General features: G+C 40.9%; 1 protein-coding gene across 5 annotated transcripts in view; it reads right to left on the bottom strand.

The window, feature by feature from the left end:
* Positions 1–17,259, bottom strand: part of LOC122564409 (uridine phosphorylase 1-like) — a 114,947-nt gene that overhangs the window by 79,078 nt on the left and 18,610 nt on the right. For 4 of the 5 annotated variants that reach the window (XM_043719222.1, XM_043719225.1, XM_043719227.1 and 1 more), the window contains exon 2: positions 684–803. The gene's annotated coding sequence lies outside the window, so the exon portion shown is untranslated. Of the gene's footprint in view, positions 1–683; positions 804–12,221; positions 12,404–17,259 lie in introns of those variants that run through there. The other variant, XM_043719223.1, reaches the window with a different exon arrangement.

Genomic DNA, 17,259 nt, shown 5'->3' with positions numbered 1-17,259 from the left:
AATCAAACATAGTAGGATTTGCATGTCATGTTCTCCAAATGGAAGGCCTTCCCCTCACCCCCCAAACACTTCCGTGTCATTAATGCCAACCACGGCTCAATTAAGTCCTTATGTGGGTGCTAATTGCCCACTTAGAGGCCTCAATTCGCTATGGGGCAGGAAGACTATCCTCGGGCATTCATGCCACCAATTTAAGGAGGAGAGTGACAGAATCCACATGCACCATTTTCTTCACCAATAAAATGGCCTCTTTTGGCAAATGTACCCACACAGTGGAAAGGGCAAGATTTTGTCCATTATGGTGATTCTTTACTCAAGTTATTCAAGACTAATCCCACTGCTTTACATCATGCCCCTGTTTCAAATATATATAGCTGAATTCCCCTCGCAAGATATCATGAGATCTGTCTCAATCACTCTGTAGTAAAGTATTCCACATTCAAACAATCATCTTTATAACAATATGGGCCATGTTGTCCTTCTCAGCAATACCACTAAATCTACAGCCACTGCCTCACTAGCTTTCTAATCAGGAATAATGGTCTTTCCCTATTCTTTCCACCAAAATCCTTCAGAAAATATCAATTTAATCTTCTCTTACCCTTTTCTTTCTCTACAGTAAAATAGTCTCACTAGCTCATGTCTATCCTAATGACAATTTCCCAATATTGGCATTCAATTACCTGCTTATGTCTTCCTGAATCTTTTGATGTCCTCCTCTTTGTTTGTTAATCTTATTTTCGTGTTGGTACTAAATTTCAAGATTGTGCTGCATATACCAAAGTCAAATGACTTATGTGTACCTAGAAAAAAAGGTTTCAAAGAAACTTTCAGTATCAATATTTATGGATGAATTAATAAACAACAGCAGTGCTATTTACACCATTAATTCTAATGAGTGTTTTTCTAACGTGTAGCAAACAAAAGCCTATGGGGTATGACAAGTAGATGATCCATGGCATATTTTCACTAGCCTAAATGACCTGCCTTGAAGGCATTTGAGAAAACAATGCATTCAAGAATGCACTTACCTTCCATGTAATGCGTACACAGGTGTAAATAAGCCTCAAACTTCCCTGCATTGAGTGAAATTGGTTGAGAAAGATTCATTAGATTGGCTCAACATTTTTCGATTGCAGATTGGCTGCCTGAGTGAAGCCCTAATTAAATACATTGATCAAGACCACCTTGCCTGTTGACCAGGAAGCAATTCCATGATTCTGCAAGGTCCACCCAGTGCCTTTTGCCTTACGGACAAAAGTAGAGGCATCAATCAGAAAGCTGGATACAATTAATGGACCATTGTTTACCAGAGGGTATTTCCTAACTCGAATGGTGTTCGTCATATAAGGATGGCCCCATATCATCCTTCATCCAATGATCTGGCAGAAATAGCACTTTGAAAGCAGGCTTAAACAAACAGCCTACAACTTCACTCGATACCAAACTATCCCAGTTTCCGGTTGATTATAGGACCACTCTCACGCAACCTATTGCAGCAGGGTTGCTAATGGGGAGAAGACTCCGCATCAGGTTAAAGCTGATCTTCCTGGACTTGGTGGTACGCCAATGCCAGACACCAAAACTCCACTAAACAAGAGAGACAGTTTGCTTCAGGGAACAAACTTTGATGTAGGAATGGTCCCGCATGTGTAATAGGCATGATCGCTATGAGGTCAAGTCCAGTGACATATAAGGTTTGAGTAGATGGAACAATCCTGGACAAGCAAGTGGACGATATGAAACCTGTAAAATATGCCTGGCTCCTCCGCTCTCTTACCAACTGTTCTGGAACTCGTGGGTTCTCCCTCTCGATCAAGCATTGAAGATACCTTGCAATCTGAATTAGACACAATGCATATAGCTGCCTTAATACCTTTGCCACCTAAATAGGGGAATGAATTTCTTCCAAGAATTCCAAGCTCCGGGCACAAGAGGTGAGCCTCTGTGTATTACATGCTACATGTATCAGAGACAGAGGTGGAGGAACCTGATCTGATGGTAATTTGCCTCAGGAGGGGCTATAAAAAACAGCCAGCCTGTGTCCTCAGACTCAGCGAGGGAGAGATGCAATGATTGTAACATGATGAGCCAAGTCGATCTCATAGAATGTGAGTTCCCTGGCTGGGGCTGTTAATCGGGTCCAATCAAAGAGCCCTGGCTGACAGGTATAAACAGGAGTGTCAGAAGAGTGTCAGACCTGTTCACTATGGCATCTGGCCCTGCGGGACCTGGAGCAGTGTCAAAACTCTCCACATGTAGATAAAGGGTGACCTGACGATAGGATCCTGGCCTCTGTGGAATTATTTCAGAGATTAATTCATGGGATGGCTGGATTGTCCTATTGGAGGGATATTGAGAAGATTGGACCTCTATTCCCTAGCGTTTAGAAGAATGTTGCTCATTGCTTTCACTTGTTCCTTCAAATTGTCTTTTGTGGACTTTTCTGCACTTTCCCAGTGTTGCATTGGCTTTTCCTATCTGGAGTTGAGAGTGTGTTACTGGAAAAGCACAGAAGCTCAGGCAGCATCCGAGAAGCAGGAAAATTAACGCTTCGGGCCGGAGCCCTTCATCAGGAATGATGGCTCCGGCCCGGAATGTCAATTTTCCTGCTCCTCGGATGCTACCTGACCTGCTGTGCTTTTCCAGCAACACACTCTCAACTCTGATTTCCAGCATCGGCAGACCTCACTGTTTCCCTATCTGGAGTCCAATGCTTAGCTGGGCTTTGAAGTACATATAAAAAAAACTGCAAATGCTTCAAATCAGAAACAAAAACAAATTCCCGAAAGAATTTAGCAGGTCTGGTAGCATCTTCAGACAGAAATCAGACTTAACGTTTCAGGTCCAGTGACCGTTCTTCAGAACTTGAACTACATCACCTGCTGCTCTGTGCTGCTACAAGCTTCTATTCAGATTTTTCCCAGTTCTGGATTGACCTCATCTTTTGCCCATAGCACTTCAATGTCATTGAATTTCAGTTTAGGTGCTCCATACTGTTTGTCTCCAGTCCCATGCCATCAAGTAGTTAAGATCAGGTCAACACTCAGGTGCATGAACATAAACAAACTTGATTGAACATTGCTATATATATATGTGGGATGACAAGACAGGGCATATTCTGCATCTCTATAGACTGGTTCAAGTTCCACATGATCTGATGTCACTGTGGCATAAATGCTTATGCACACTGAAGAACTAGGAATGTGGCACCAGTATTCCAAAGAGGAAAATGAGGTCGCTGACCAGGAGTTACATTCAAATTCGGCATTAAACAAAGATGCAACATCAGGAGCAACAAGCCAGACAGAACCTCATTGACACTCACATTCAATAGATCTGAGTTGGGTGAAGTGATTGTTTATTGATTGTAAATTTGCTTCTCAGAAGGGAAGCAGCTTTATTTATTCCCATCAGCAAATGCAGCTTTTCTTCACTTTTTATGCTGTTCAAGAAAAGTTAACATTTTTGACTCTTTTATGACTTGGAAAGAATAGATAGAATTCTAACATGACATGTTGCTAAGAAAAGATAGCCTGTATGGTTTAATTCTTGAATCTGTAGCTACAATGACAACCAATCAAACTCATGTAAAATAACAACATGTTTCTGAATGTGAAATTCTACTTTGTATAAAGTGTTACCCATGCCACCAAACGGCTTCAGTGGCCTTTTCTTGTTTCTGTCCTTCTACAAACTCTGAAGTGCTATTTATTACTGGCAGCACTGACCTAGGACACCACTGAGCTTAAATAAGCTGTCAGTGGCAGAAGTTCCAGAAGATCCGGCTGTGGCAAATACTTCCATCACAGAGAGGCAAGACAACATGAGAATGATACAGTAGATTACACAGTTAATTTACTAAAGCTCAAATGAGAAATCCTCTATGAATCTCCCTAAAATATTCACTTTGTTGATTTTGGTAAAATTCAGTCCATTACTCTAATTGAGATCAAAACAATGCTTCATAACTTCACAGTTTTGCCCTCAATGTGTAGATTTAGACAGCTCATGACATTACTGGATTTTTTTCAACTTTCTTAAGTTCTTATGCTACCTTCAATGGAGCACATACATATATCCCCCAAGGTTTCTGCTGTTCCATTAAGTTTAGTTCATATTGCAATTTTGCTCTTCATACTTTTGCATTTTTCTGCATTAAACTTCATCTGTAATTATCAATCATACTTTATGTCCCTTTAAAAATGATCACTTTCTTTCTTATGATTTGCTATAATTGGAAGTTTTGTGTTAGTCGCAAATTTTGAAATTGTAATCTACATATCCAAAAATAAATATCATGAGAACCAGTGATTCTAATACTAATCCCTGGGGAACATCACTTCCTTGAGGCTTAAAATAGTTATGCAGCATTAGTTTACTGTCACTGAGCCTATTTCTTGAATTTGTTTCAAGCATGGATGTAACATTTTGCAATTCTCTGGTTCTCTGACACTACCCTCATATCCAAGAAGGATCGGAAGGTGAGGCTCAGCGTCTCTGCGCTTTCCAATCTTATTTCCCTCAGCAGCCTTGGATGATTCCATTCAGGCCTGGTAACTTAACAACCTTAATGTATAATCAACCTTTCTAGAACCTGGTGTTTATCCACTTTTTGCCCATCCAGTGTTTCAATTATCTCCTTACTCACCACAACTTTGCAGCATCATCTCTCTTGTTAAAGACAAAGGCAAACAACTCACTTCAAACATCAGCTATTTCTTCTGTCCAGGTCAAAATACATCAAGGCAGTTAGAAAATTAGCTCTTGAAAACTATTAAATCGCAGGCAAAAATGCAATCATGACCAATCAGAAAAATGTTGATTCGGTAAGTGGGATACATAGATGATTGAAGAAGTGTTCCTCCTATCACAGGTTGGTACTCATTCATGTTTACTGCTGGAAGGCTCACTAGTGAAGGGAGAACAGCTGTGATAGAAGCAGCTAAGAAGTGGCAGTGTGAACATGTCACTGGGCTACCATCAACAGAGACTAGATGGGGCAGGGGAAGGGTTCCATCAGCTGTGCCAGTGCCTTCAGAGGGGTGGTGGGGTGGGCGTTGCCATTGACCACATCTAGTCTTGAGGAGTACTATTGGTAGAATAATAGGGGTGGGGTGGTGGAAAACATAATCTGGGAGAAGAAGGGGTTTGCAACAAGGGGCAAGGTTTGCAACAAGGTGAAGACAAAGCTTGGGAAAGGTAACGAAGGGACTGCAAAGGGAATGGGGAGGCTGAAGAAGATGAGGAAGGGGGCTGATGGGGGGAAAGGAAGATGAATACAAGAAATGAAAGGAAGGGGATGGCAAGACGATGAGAGGAAAAGAGCTCTAAGGAGGGAAAAGGAGTCCAGTGACCGCTTAAAAAGGGGACAATAAAGACGGCCAAAGATGTGGAATGCAAAAAGAAATTCAAGAAGGGAAGAAAAGGGCTGCAAGGTGAGGATAAAGGTTCTGCAAGGTCCGGTGTTGTAAAGGGTGAAGAAGATGGCTGAAAGAGAAGTGAGGGCAGAAGAGGGCTGCAAGTAAAAGTTGTTAGGAAAAGGAGACTTCAGGGTGAGAGTAGAAAAGGGGGCTGCAAATGACAAAAAATGGATTTACACCTGTCAACAAAGACTCAATTAACCCAAAGCCAGAAAAGAACTAAATGTCAATGAGGCAATAGATGTCTTGAAAATGAACGTGGAATCTCTAGCATAAGGTCTAATATCTTCAGGAGCCACTGTACGGAAAAAAAGTGTAGCGGATTCTTTTATAATAAAATGATGTCAAATGTGAAACATCAACTTGAGATTGAGAACACAGTTGCAGTAAAAAGGGTAGTAACAGCTTGAGTAAAATCCTTCAGACATGTGCATATGGAATTGCACTAACTACAATCTCACCAGTTTATGGTGATAGGTTTTTTTGCTTAGAGATGTATTTCAGTTCTTGCAGAAAAAAACGTCTGTTGCAAACTTATTCCTGTTGTCGTCTCGTGATTTGAATATTGTGGTGTCTGAGAAACTAATGCTTTCCTTGTATGTTGCAACTTTATGTTTAATATGGGGATGATAATTGCGGATATTGATGAATTCTTCTCAATGTGTTAGTCAGTGCAATAATTCTTATGTTAATAAATAAAACAAAAGCTAATGTTATTACATTACTGCATTACCTAACAAAGGAGCTAGTGAGAATGATAGACCCCAAGAAAACCAAAAGGTGGCACCCTAAAATCAAAAAGTACACCCTTAGAAAATCTCAAGAACAGCCCTCAAAAGAATTATTTTGATGCCTGTTCTGGCTCCAAGAAAGAATACTCTTTTTGATTCCTTGTTGGCCTCATTCCTTCTTGAATTATCTTTTTATTACTCATATGCCTTTGGAATATTTTTGAATCCTCTTTAAAGTTAGCTTCCAGTTTCTTCTAATACTCTCTCTTTGATATGTTTGTCCTTTCTTACACTCCGTGTGCGTTTTCTATATTCAATACTGTTGTCACTTGCAATATAAACCGGATACCTGGCATATACATCTTTTTCTTGCTTAGTCTTTAATCATTGTCTAAGCATAAACAATGTTGGTCAACCTTCAGCCTTCTCATCTTAAAAGAAGAGATAGAGCCTGATCATCCTTTCCTGATGGTATAATCTTATACAGAATGGTATAGCACAGGTGGCGATTATTTATGTTGTTGTGCTTGAGGCCAGTACTTTGAAAATATGATTTAAATAGTTCATTGCTCTCCCTCTCTTTTCCTATTAGAGTTATAGAGTCATAGAGATGTACAGCATGGAAACAGACACTTCGGTCCAACCCGTCAATGCCGATCAGATATCCCAACCCAATCTAGTCCCACCTGCCAGCACCTTCCTATTAGAGTTATAGAGTCATAGAGATGTACAGCATGGAAACAGACACTTCGGTCCAACCCGTCAATGCCGATCAGATATCCCAACCCAATCTAGTCCCACCTGCCAGCACCCGGCCCATATCCTCCAAACCCGTACTATTCATTTATCCATCCAAATGCCTTTTAAATTTTGCAATTGTACCAGCCTCCACCACTTCCTCTAGCAGCTCATTCCATACACATACCACCCTCTGTGTGAAAAAATTGTCCCTTAGGTCTCTTTTATATCTTTCCCCTCTCACCCTAAACCTATGCCCTCTAGTTCTGGGCTCCCCGACCCCAGGAAAAAGATTTTGCCTATTTACCCTATTTACCATGCCCCTCATAATTTTGTAAACCTCTATAAGGTCACCCCTCAGCCTCCGACGTTCCAGGGAAATAAGCCCCAACCTGTTCAGCCTCTCCTTATAGTTCAAATCCTCCAACCCAGGCAACATCCTTGTAAATCTTTTCTGATTCTTGTAAATCTTGTTGATGGACATTTTGGTTGGCATGGACCAGTTTGGGCCAAACGGCCTGTCTGTGTGCTGTAGGACTCTATGACTCCATGACTTGAGATCCAGGCTCGGTCAGAAATGAAGGCCCAGGGAAAAGCGGTTACATGTACCACTGCCAACTCATGGAGATATCTCCAATAATTAATAACTGATCTTATTTCCTTTTAAACGTTGTAGTTTGCTATTTGGAGATCAAAAGGTATTAGGTTGAAAACAGTGAACAATGAGTCAATGTAGGCCTGATACCCTTAACAAGTAAATCAGGAACAGGATTAGGCCATTCAGCCCCACAGGCCTGTTCTGCCATTCAACAAGATCTTGGTTGATCTGATTATGGCCTCAATTCCACTTTCCCGCCCATCCCTGACTACCTTTGACCTTCTCTAGACAAGACGTGAGAAGCACTCTGATTGATATTCAGGCAGACAGAAAGGGACAAAAACTACAGCCTCAATAAACATCAGTCGAGGTAATAGGGAAGTTATTTTTAGCTGTCATGTGTGTGAGTTATGATTGTTGAGTAGCATTTCTCATCTCCAGTTGTCTTCTAGTCTTGCAGTCTTAATAAAGCAATAACTTTCATAACCTTACATGCCCTTTGATTGTAATCAATGGAACCAGCCTTGTCTCCTGTGGTTCTGCAAAAATAGCCTTCAGTGTACAATTCACATGAATTCACGTAAGGGTAGGCATTGGTGTTAAACTGCAATGTTAAACTCTTCTCTTGCTAGGTCCAGTCTATCAGCATGGATGACACGTTTGACCTTTGGTGGAAGTCTAATCCATTTTCCTATGTTTGTCTCCAATTCAGGTCTGAGGATCACTGGTCCCAGCCCTACAGCCTTAGAGCATTAGACTTCAACAGAGGACTGGACAACGCACAGGGACCTCACTAGAGACAATGGGCTTCCTTTGGTGGACACTCTGGGTTTGCTGGATCACACTCTTCAGCCCAAGACCTGTAGAAGGTAAGGCATCAGTTCTGAGGGCCAATCAGCAGCCTTTGGAATGAAGGCTGTATTTCCTGGTTTGGAATGAGCAATATGTTTCCGGTCTGACAGTTGCCTCTGAGCGAGATGTTAGATGGCAGAGCTGCAAGTTACATAGCCAGGATTGACAGTTCTGTTCAGGTGCAGCATCTTTGCTTCATGAGTAATGATTGGTTTGGTATTCTGCAGCCACGGTGAACTTGAGAGTGAAGGAGGTGGGAGATAGGGGTGAGAGTTTGGTTTGGGACGATGGCGTGATTCAGTGATGAATAGCTAACGTTTTTGCTGCCTGGTACATGACTGAAGCCAGCAGGTCGGACAGAGGTGACCTCACTTGTCAGGTTCAATGCCAACTTACACAGTGATCCCTTTCTCTCCGGTGCAGCGTTTACTGTGAACAACTTGTGCGAACAGTTTAACAAGCTGATTCCTGGTGGTCTGAAGAATTGATGAATTGGACTCAGTCATCAGAGTGTTTTTGCACTGCGTCCTCTAGTTAAAGTGAAGGATATTCAGTTCCGTGGCATGGACCCTCTTCCCATTTGCTCTTGAAACAGTAATCCAAATGTAAATTACAAGTCCTGGCAAATGTGCTTATGGACTGGAGCCAATATGCAGGGCACACTATGGCTGGTTGGAACAATAAAGCAGGTTTATGCGTTGATTTTCTTTTGATGTAGATTATGATTAGAAATCCAAGAAATCATTGATAGAAAGATAACAGAAACCACGAGAGGAGAGAGTCCAGGAATGTGTGCTTTCTGCCTTTAATACCAAATAGAGCAGATAAAAGGCACAGCACACCTTTCGTAGTGTTCGATTAAGCCTGTCCAATCACCGATCCTAGTACAGTGCATGATTGCTTTAAGCTATGGGTGGGGCAAAAGGACAAAATAATTGATTCTGGATCTGAGACAGAAAATGCTTAAGAGTTCAGAGATGCTGCTCCCAGCTATGGCTGTGTGGACATTGAAAATTATGTCAAGTTGTAAGGTGTTTTAGGTCCTGTAAATAAACATTCCATTGTAATAGTGCCCTCCATATAGTGGAGATACAATGAATTTAGAAGCATCTCTGTATTACTGTGAGAAATATAAGGCACATATCAACTCAATCCAAAATGGAGCAATTGATCAATGCTCCCATCTCAAATCCCAGCCTATTAGCATGTCTTTCCATTCTCTCACACCCCATCACCTTTCTATATATCCATCCTTCACAATAAATACCTCTATGTGATTTGCCTCAATTACTCCTTGTGGTTGCTTGTAACCAATCTTTCATTAAAAATGTTTTTCCTGAATTATGATTTATTAATGACAAGTTTCAGACTTGCCCGCAAGTAGAAACATTCTCTTGGTGTGAGTTTACCCACAAATGGCAATTGAGAAGTGATCAATTTTTCATTTGAAACCTGAGCTTGAGAGATTTCTGTTAGCCAATGATTTTTTTTAATATCAGGGTTAAAGGACAAACGTGGGAATATCGAATTTTTTCCCTTCCAATGTCGTTGGTTCCAATGTGGACAATGACCTCTTGCTGGCCCCTCTCCCCCAGGAAAACATTCTGCACTCTCTCTGAGACATCCTTGATCCTGGCACCAGGGAAACAACACACCATTCTGCTTTTTCTCCTCTGGCCACAGAAACATCTGTCTGTACCTCGGACTACAGAATCCCCTAGCATAATTGATCTCTTTGAAGCTGACATACCCCTCGTTGCATTTGAGCCAGTCTCAATACCAGAAACTTGGCTGTTTGTGTTACGTTCCCCTGAGAATCCATCACCCCCTACATTTTCCAAAACAGCATACCTGTTTGAAATGGGTATATCCACAAAAGACTCCTGCTCTAGCTGCCTACATCTCTTACCCTGGAGTTAACCCATCTATGTGACTGTATCTGAGACTTTCCCCCCTTTCTATAACTGCCATTCTTCACATACTGTAGCTGTTGCAAATTCCTCATCGCTTCCATCTGTCCCTCCAACCGATCCACTCAATCTGATAAGATTTGCATCCAACAGCATTTATGGCAGATATAATCTGCAGTAACCCTTAAACTCTCTTTAAACTCCCACATCTGACAAGAAGAACATATCACTGCAAAGGCCATTTTTGCTCCTTCACAATCTACAGACCCAGAAAATAACACCGTCTTATTCCTCTACAAACACTGCCCCAGGTTAAATTAATAGCTATGGCTTATATTTTAAATTTAATCCAGAGACTTATCTCCAAAAACATATAATCAAGAAAGAATCCACTATACTCACTACTGCAGCCTTTCTATTGGACAGACTCAAAACAACAATTAACTTATCTGATTCTGTGCTGTGAACTTCGCCCAACAGTTCCTCCTAGATTAGTTGTGAATTTCACTGTTTGTTCATTTTCCCAGATGCACTCCAATATCCAGCGATACACGAATTCAAACAGCAAAGCAATTGCACAGCAATTTTTTCTTTGGCTAATATTTATCCAATTCCCTCATGAAAGCTTTCATTTCTGCTTTTCTATATATGTTTCTAATTTAATTTACCCTCAAATGCATGTTATTCTTCTCAATTACTCCCTCTGATCGTAGGAACAAATTTCAAATTCACAGCACCCTCAGTAACTCTACTCAGTTTCACTACATAACTGTAACGTTCTCACCCTAGTACCATTCAGGTAAATCTCTACTGCATCCTCATCAAGGCCTTGGAATCTTTCCTAAAGTTAGTGTCCTTGCTCCCATACTTCTGTTCAATATATTGCCAAAAAAAGGCCACTTCCTCCCTCTAATCATGATCCTTCTACAGGGGCAAATGGGAACCTTTCATTTCTTACGTTCCAGTGCAGCCAGTCTCCTAGCTTTATTCATTATTAGAAATTGCAAAATTTCTGCAAAATCACCTTGCAAAATTGCTCCTAAATGAACCTGAGAGAAGATTATGATTTCTCACCTTTACATCAACATTATGTTTGTAGCCTATGGTTCAGAATGCATTTCTTTATGATTATTGATCTTTGCAGTATTGCTTATTTATCTCAGTCAAGCCGTGATATGAATGCCAATATTGTGATAAAGTTCTGACAGAATATCGAGCGGACAATATCTGAACAGTGATAGTGAAATTCTGTTCCATTCATACTGATGGAAGCATTCTAATTCCTTTTTGGGAGATGGTGTTTTTGCTTAAGTTCTGTGTACGTGTTTAAGGGAAGGTGTGCCCATCATCTATGCAAATACTTCACACAGCCAGTACTGGCAGATCTTTGTGTACCCTGGGAATCAGCACTATAGTGTCAGTAATAAATATACATGTCGATCTGGATGTACTTTAAACTTTATACTTTTGGTATCATCCGTACTTATCTTTGTTGGCCCATTTTCAAATATGATGCACAACACTGAAGGTTTGAGCAAACAAAGGTTCATTATGTAAGTTCAGCATAACTTCATTTCATCTCTCCTGTCTTTCACACTACCATAAAAATTCATTTTGTCCTTGTCCCATCTTTCTCATGTTCAAAACTTACCACATCTTTTTTTTCCCCAAAATCTGATGGGAGATCACAAACCCAAAAAGTTAACTTGGTTTTTCTCTTGCTACACAGATGCTGCCTAACCTGCTGTGTTTTTTCCATTTTTTATTTTAATTTCAGCACAACTTCTCTATTTTTCAATTCTTCCTCTAGAAATAAAACCTAGTTCTTGATTTGCAGGTTTTGAAATGACATATCAACAAATATCACTACTTCAATGACTTGTATACTTGCAACATGCAAATCTCTTTGCTCTTTTATCACATCTAGATCTTAGTTCACAACCAAAAGCCACTTCATTATTTTACTTACCAAAATACCACCAGCTGAATCTTCCAAACGGGGTCAGAATTCCTATTTCAAGCCCAAATAAGACAAAAGGTTACCCATTTATCCTTTCAGGAGTCGTCCATGTGAACATTCAAGGCAGGAGCTATCATTACCAGAGCAGTCTAATCCTGTCTAGCAATCCACACAGGCAGCAGTGAAGTGGATCTGTGCTGAAACCACACCCTTCTTTTAGGGCAGTCACTCCAGGATTCAAAGGTGTTACAGCCACTTTAGCAACGACAGAAAAAAAGTATGCATGTGTAAGGTAAGTGAGAGATAGGATAGCAGATAGGTGAGGGAGTAGGCTACAAGATAAGTTGGGGTTCAAGATATCAGGGAAATTGGGGTTAGAGTGCTAGGGGAGGGAAGGGGTTATCAAGGGTCAAATCAAGTAGGATTGGGTGTTGGGCGATGGAGGAGGTCAGGCGTCCATATAGGTCTAAAATGGCAGGGATGGAAGAGATTTGGGTTTCTGTGAGAGCCAGGGTTATTGTCCCTGTGAGACTTTGGGGTAGGACTCAGGGATTGAGGTGGGTGGGAGGCGTGTGAGGGACTGTGTTGCTTAAGTCAGGGGGGAGGGTAGAAGCTAGTATCTGGCAGGTCAAGGGAAGGATCAGGTGACATGGGTAGGTAGGTGGTTGGCATCGGCACTCAACTCAAGAGTTCAGAACATTTTTAAATGATTCCAAACATCGAGTAATTGCCAATTAGAATTTTCAACTATCTTAGAAATTCCTGTGGTATCCACTGCATCAGGACTTCAGCAGGACCCCAACACACAACTTGAGTCTATGCTTCAGTAATAACGATCTTCTAATTGGAACAATGGGCCAAATTCTCACATTCATCTGTGCTGAAATTCATTTGGCAATTGTATGCCCATTCTGCAAGTTTATTAATGGGAGGAATCTTACCAGGCTTTATGTGATGTGGACTATGCTAAGAGGAGTGTTGAATTAGACATGACATTTGGTTTAGCCCATCTTGACCACAAGATCATCTCATCACATTTTGTATGCTTTTCTTGAGCAGCATGGTGAGATTCTCTCCAGTCAGTGATGAGTTTCCAAATGATATTTATCGTTGCTTGTTAAACACCTTGTTAACAGCCCAATTCACCACAGGTTGTGATCTTACCAAACACTCCATGCACATAAGCCATAGGAAATCTTGACATGGAAATCTGAGGGAATCCTTGGCTTCAACTCATTGCGTGCTCCAAAAGACCTCCATGATGGAGACCAGGACTAACATCTCAGGCACGCTTCATGGACACTGACCACACCCATCCCACATCCACAGATATTGGCATATGACATGTGCCAGCCTCTTTGTGAGCCCTCATTTTTCACATCCTCAATCCACTTTAAAGACACTTCAGTGCTTCAATATTGCACCAATAACTATTGCTAAGGCCCTTTGTGCTTAAGGACACACCCAGTTCAGGAACTAGATCAGATTGCACCTCTGGCTCTTTGCTTTCTGTAACAGCACTCTGAGCTTTCCTGGATGCTTCCAATATTCCTACATGGCATTGCCTTGTTTTTCTTTCATATTTCACCCTCAGCCATAAATGTCTGATTTATGTTACTCTTGTTTTGTGTGCTATTTAGCACAAACACAAAGCCAGGAAATGTGCCACGACTGTCAGCAAGCCTCAGTTTAGTCAAGGATCCAGGAACAGTAAGTCAAGGGCAGCCTCCAATAGCAGTCCAGGCCTTGCTACGGGTTGTCTGAGGCTAGGATCCACTACTTGTAAGGGGTGAGGAGCCAAATGGCTAGCAACACACCACCTATCTTAATTCTGCTCCAGAATTAAGAAAAAGGCAGGAATTACAGAAGCTGAAAGTATTTGGGGTAGTGTTAGTATTGGTCCAGGAGAAGTTTTCCAAGCTAGTGAAGAAGCAGTGCAGAAGGCATGCAGAGTTAATGGTGTCATAACTTCAGGTGGGTAAGGATGAGTGGACAAGATGTTGTATGCATTAGTGAGATTGGTAGTGGATGAGTCTTGGCTGCTGTAGCAGAGATTAGTTGAGTATAAGGAATTGGAGAGAAATATTGGCACTTATGTTGGCTGGGTGGAGAACATTGAGCTTCTCCCTACAGTCTTGGGGATTCCTCCAGATGGCTGTCCTACTGTCAGTCCTACTATTGGATGTGTCACATTTTGTTTACCACCATTACACTACAGTACCCCACTAAGACAACTATTGTTAATTGTACATTAATTGGGTGTTTTATTGTGGTCAGGCAAGGGCATTAATGGGGAAACATCTATGCTCTTAAGAGGTGGCAGAGTGGTATTATCACCAGACTAGTATTCTAAAGGGTCAAGTAATGTTATGAGGATCTGGGTAAAAGCACTCCATGGGAGGTAATTTGGGAGGGAGGGAGTCTTGTGATATAATGGTAGTATCCCTACCTCTACGCCAGGGGGCCTGTGTTCAAGATCCACCTGCTGTAAAGGTGTCTTATAACATGTCTGAACAGGCTGGTTAGAAAATATCAATCTATGCTCATAAGGCCAACAGCTATACAGTCTGAAAATGCCTAAACTTGGCTGATCCCAGAGCTCAGCAAACTCAGGACTGGTTCGACTGGATAAGGGATTGAATTGAATTGAATTGAATTTATTGTCACTTGTACCGAGGCACAATGAAAAGCTTCATCTTGTGAGCAATACAGACAGATCACAGAGTTAAGTAGCATAGATAAGTAAATAATAGGTAAACAGCTGCAATAGCAAAAACACAGGTACAGGCAAATGCTAAGAGTTTGTGAGTCCATTCAGTATTCTAACAACAGTAGGGTATAAAAACTGTTTTGAAACTGGCTTGTGTGTGTATTTAGGCTTCTGTACCTTCTCCCAGATGGTAGAGATTGCAGAAAAACATTACCATGGTGGGATGGATCTTTGGGAATGCTGGCAGCCTTTCCTTGACAGCGGGCCTGGTAGATGGATTCTATAGATGGGAGGTTGGCCTTTGTGATTGTCCGGGCCAAGTTTACCACTCTCTGTAACCGTCTCCGATCTAGAATGGTACAGTTGCCATTTGATTGCCTTGGAATGTCAGGTGCAGTAGGCTTGGGACTATTGTGGTACAGTTGTAGTGTCCTCACCTCTGAGCCAGAAGGCCAGGTTTAAGCCTACCTGCTCCAGCAGCATGCAATAAAATGCCTGAACTGGTTGATTAAAAGCAATCTAAACATTTCTATGCTCAGATATTTAGGAGTAGGCTGAAATTATGTTTACTGTTTAGGGGTCCATAATATGTCATGTGCAGCTCTGTATATAAAGATTTCTAAGCATATAAAGACTTGGAGCCAGTTCCACCTCATATCCCTGGCTACGTTTATGAAATGTGATTTTTCTCCCCCCTATCTTTTCTAAATATGTTTTACCCTGCAATATTTCCTTTCTGAATCCTAATTTTTCTGTAGCCATATTTTTGTAATCCCTACTGTACTGTGATCCTTGCAATGTATTATTGTCCTCACTTGCCCTGTTTATTACTGATAGTGTGTATTGCTGTTCAAATTGTTGAACTCGTTATTAAAAGCAGCTTCTCCTTCATTCTTATGCATCTGTTTTACACTCCTTTTCTAACCTCATCTTGTTTCCTGGCCATTTCCTTAGTCTGTCTATTGCTCGCAATTTCAGTTATTTTTTGTGTTTAGTGTTATTTCAGTTCTTGCACAACCTTCCCTCAACATACTTGTTTAAAGACTTTATGATTTCCCTGATTTTCCTTCTGCTAGGACACAAATCCCATTCTAGTTTTGGTAGAACTTGACCCATAAGAACAAAGTTTAGTTGTCCTAGTCATGCATGTCCCATACCAATCTTTTAGCCAATTGGTAATTCTCCTGATCTATTTTCTCCTGTCAAGTTAAATGGGGCTTCGACATTAATCCATGAATTATTATTCCTTGGGTCAAGTGTTTCTAATTTAGCTTCTAAACTCCTAATGTACAATTACCAGGACCTCCTCCATGTTCCTTTTTATGTTGTTTACTCTCACATGCAACACAACAACTATATTTCCCGCTTCCTGTTCCAAATTATTCTCAACCATCTGAACTATCCATTATCCTGACACCAGGTTGGTAACACATCCCCCTCTATCTTGTTTGTGTCCGAAGACGATACTATATAATCCTTTAATTATGAAACCCCTATCAATATCACATTTCTAAACTGAGCTTGTCTGTTCTTGGAAACAGAGTATTGCTTGCATTGTGGCCTCCAATTTTTACTCATTCTCAGAGCTAGGGAATACTGTACCTGTTGGACAAGATCAATGTCTACAGAATCTAGCTTCTCAATCTCTCAGAAATCACCACACTGCTCCTTGCAGTCACATGCTCCTCTTCCTAATTCTGTTTTCTTTTGGACATGGACTATTCAGAAATTCCTCCCATCCTTACTATTTCAGAGTGTCTTCCACAGCCTAGCTCAATCACTCTGAATTAGAGTGATTCAAGGTAAAGTCATTGGTTGCATATGTGGGAATGCAGAAGTCACACCGTCCATAGTCCAGACATACTGCCTACTCTGTCATTTCTAGACATATTAATTAATGACCTGAATAAAAATTAAATCAGTTGATTTCAGAAAGACACAAATTTCTTACTGTTTACTCATCCAAAGCAAAGGTTTTTTTGCTCAGCAGCCTATGGCTGTGTGGTGTTAGATGGTCTGGGAGCACAGAATCAGATAAATTGTTGTTTTAAGTCAGTCCATAGAAAGGCTGCAGTAATGGGTACAGTGGATTCTTTCTTGATTATATGTTTTTGGAGATATATCTCTGGATTAAACTTAAAATATAAGCCATAGCTATTAATTTAACCTGGGGCAGTGTTTGTAGAGGAATAAGACGGTGTTATTTTCTGGGTCTGTAGATTGTGAAGGAGCAAAAATGGCCTTTGCAGTGATATGTACTTCTTGTCAGATGTGGGAGTTTAAAGAGAGTTTAAGGGTTACTGCGGATTATATCTGCCATAAATGCTGTTGGATGCA

The sequence above is a fragment of the Chiloscyllium plagiosum genome, chromosome 29 (genome assembly GCF_004010195.1).
Source record: "Chiloscyllium plagiosum isolate BGI_BamShark_2017 chromosome 29, ASM401019v2, whole genome shotgun sequence".
Classification (NCBI taxonomy): domain Eukaryota; kingdom Metazoa; phylum Chordata; class Chondrichthyes; order Orectolobiformes; family Hemiscylliidae; genus Chiloscyllium; species Chiloscyllium plagiosum.
This window is presented reverse-complemented; position numbering and strand designations above follow the sequence as displayed.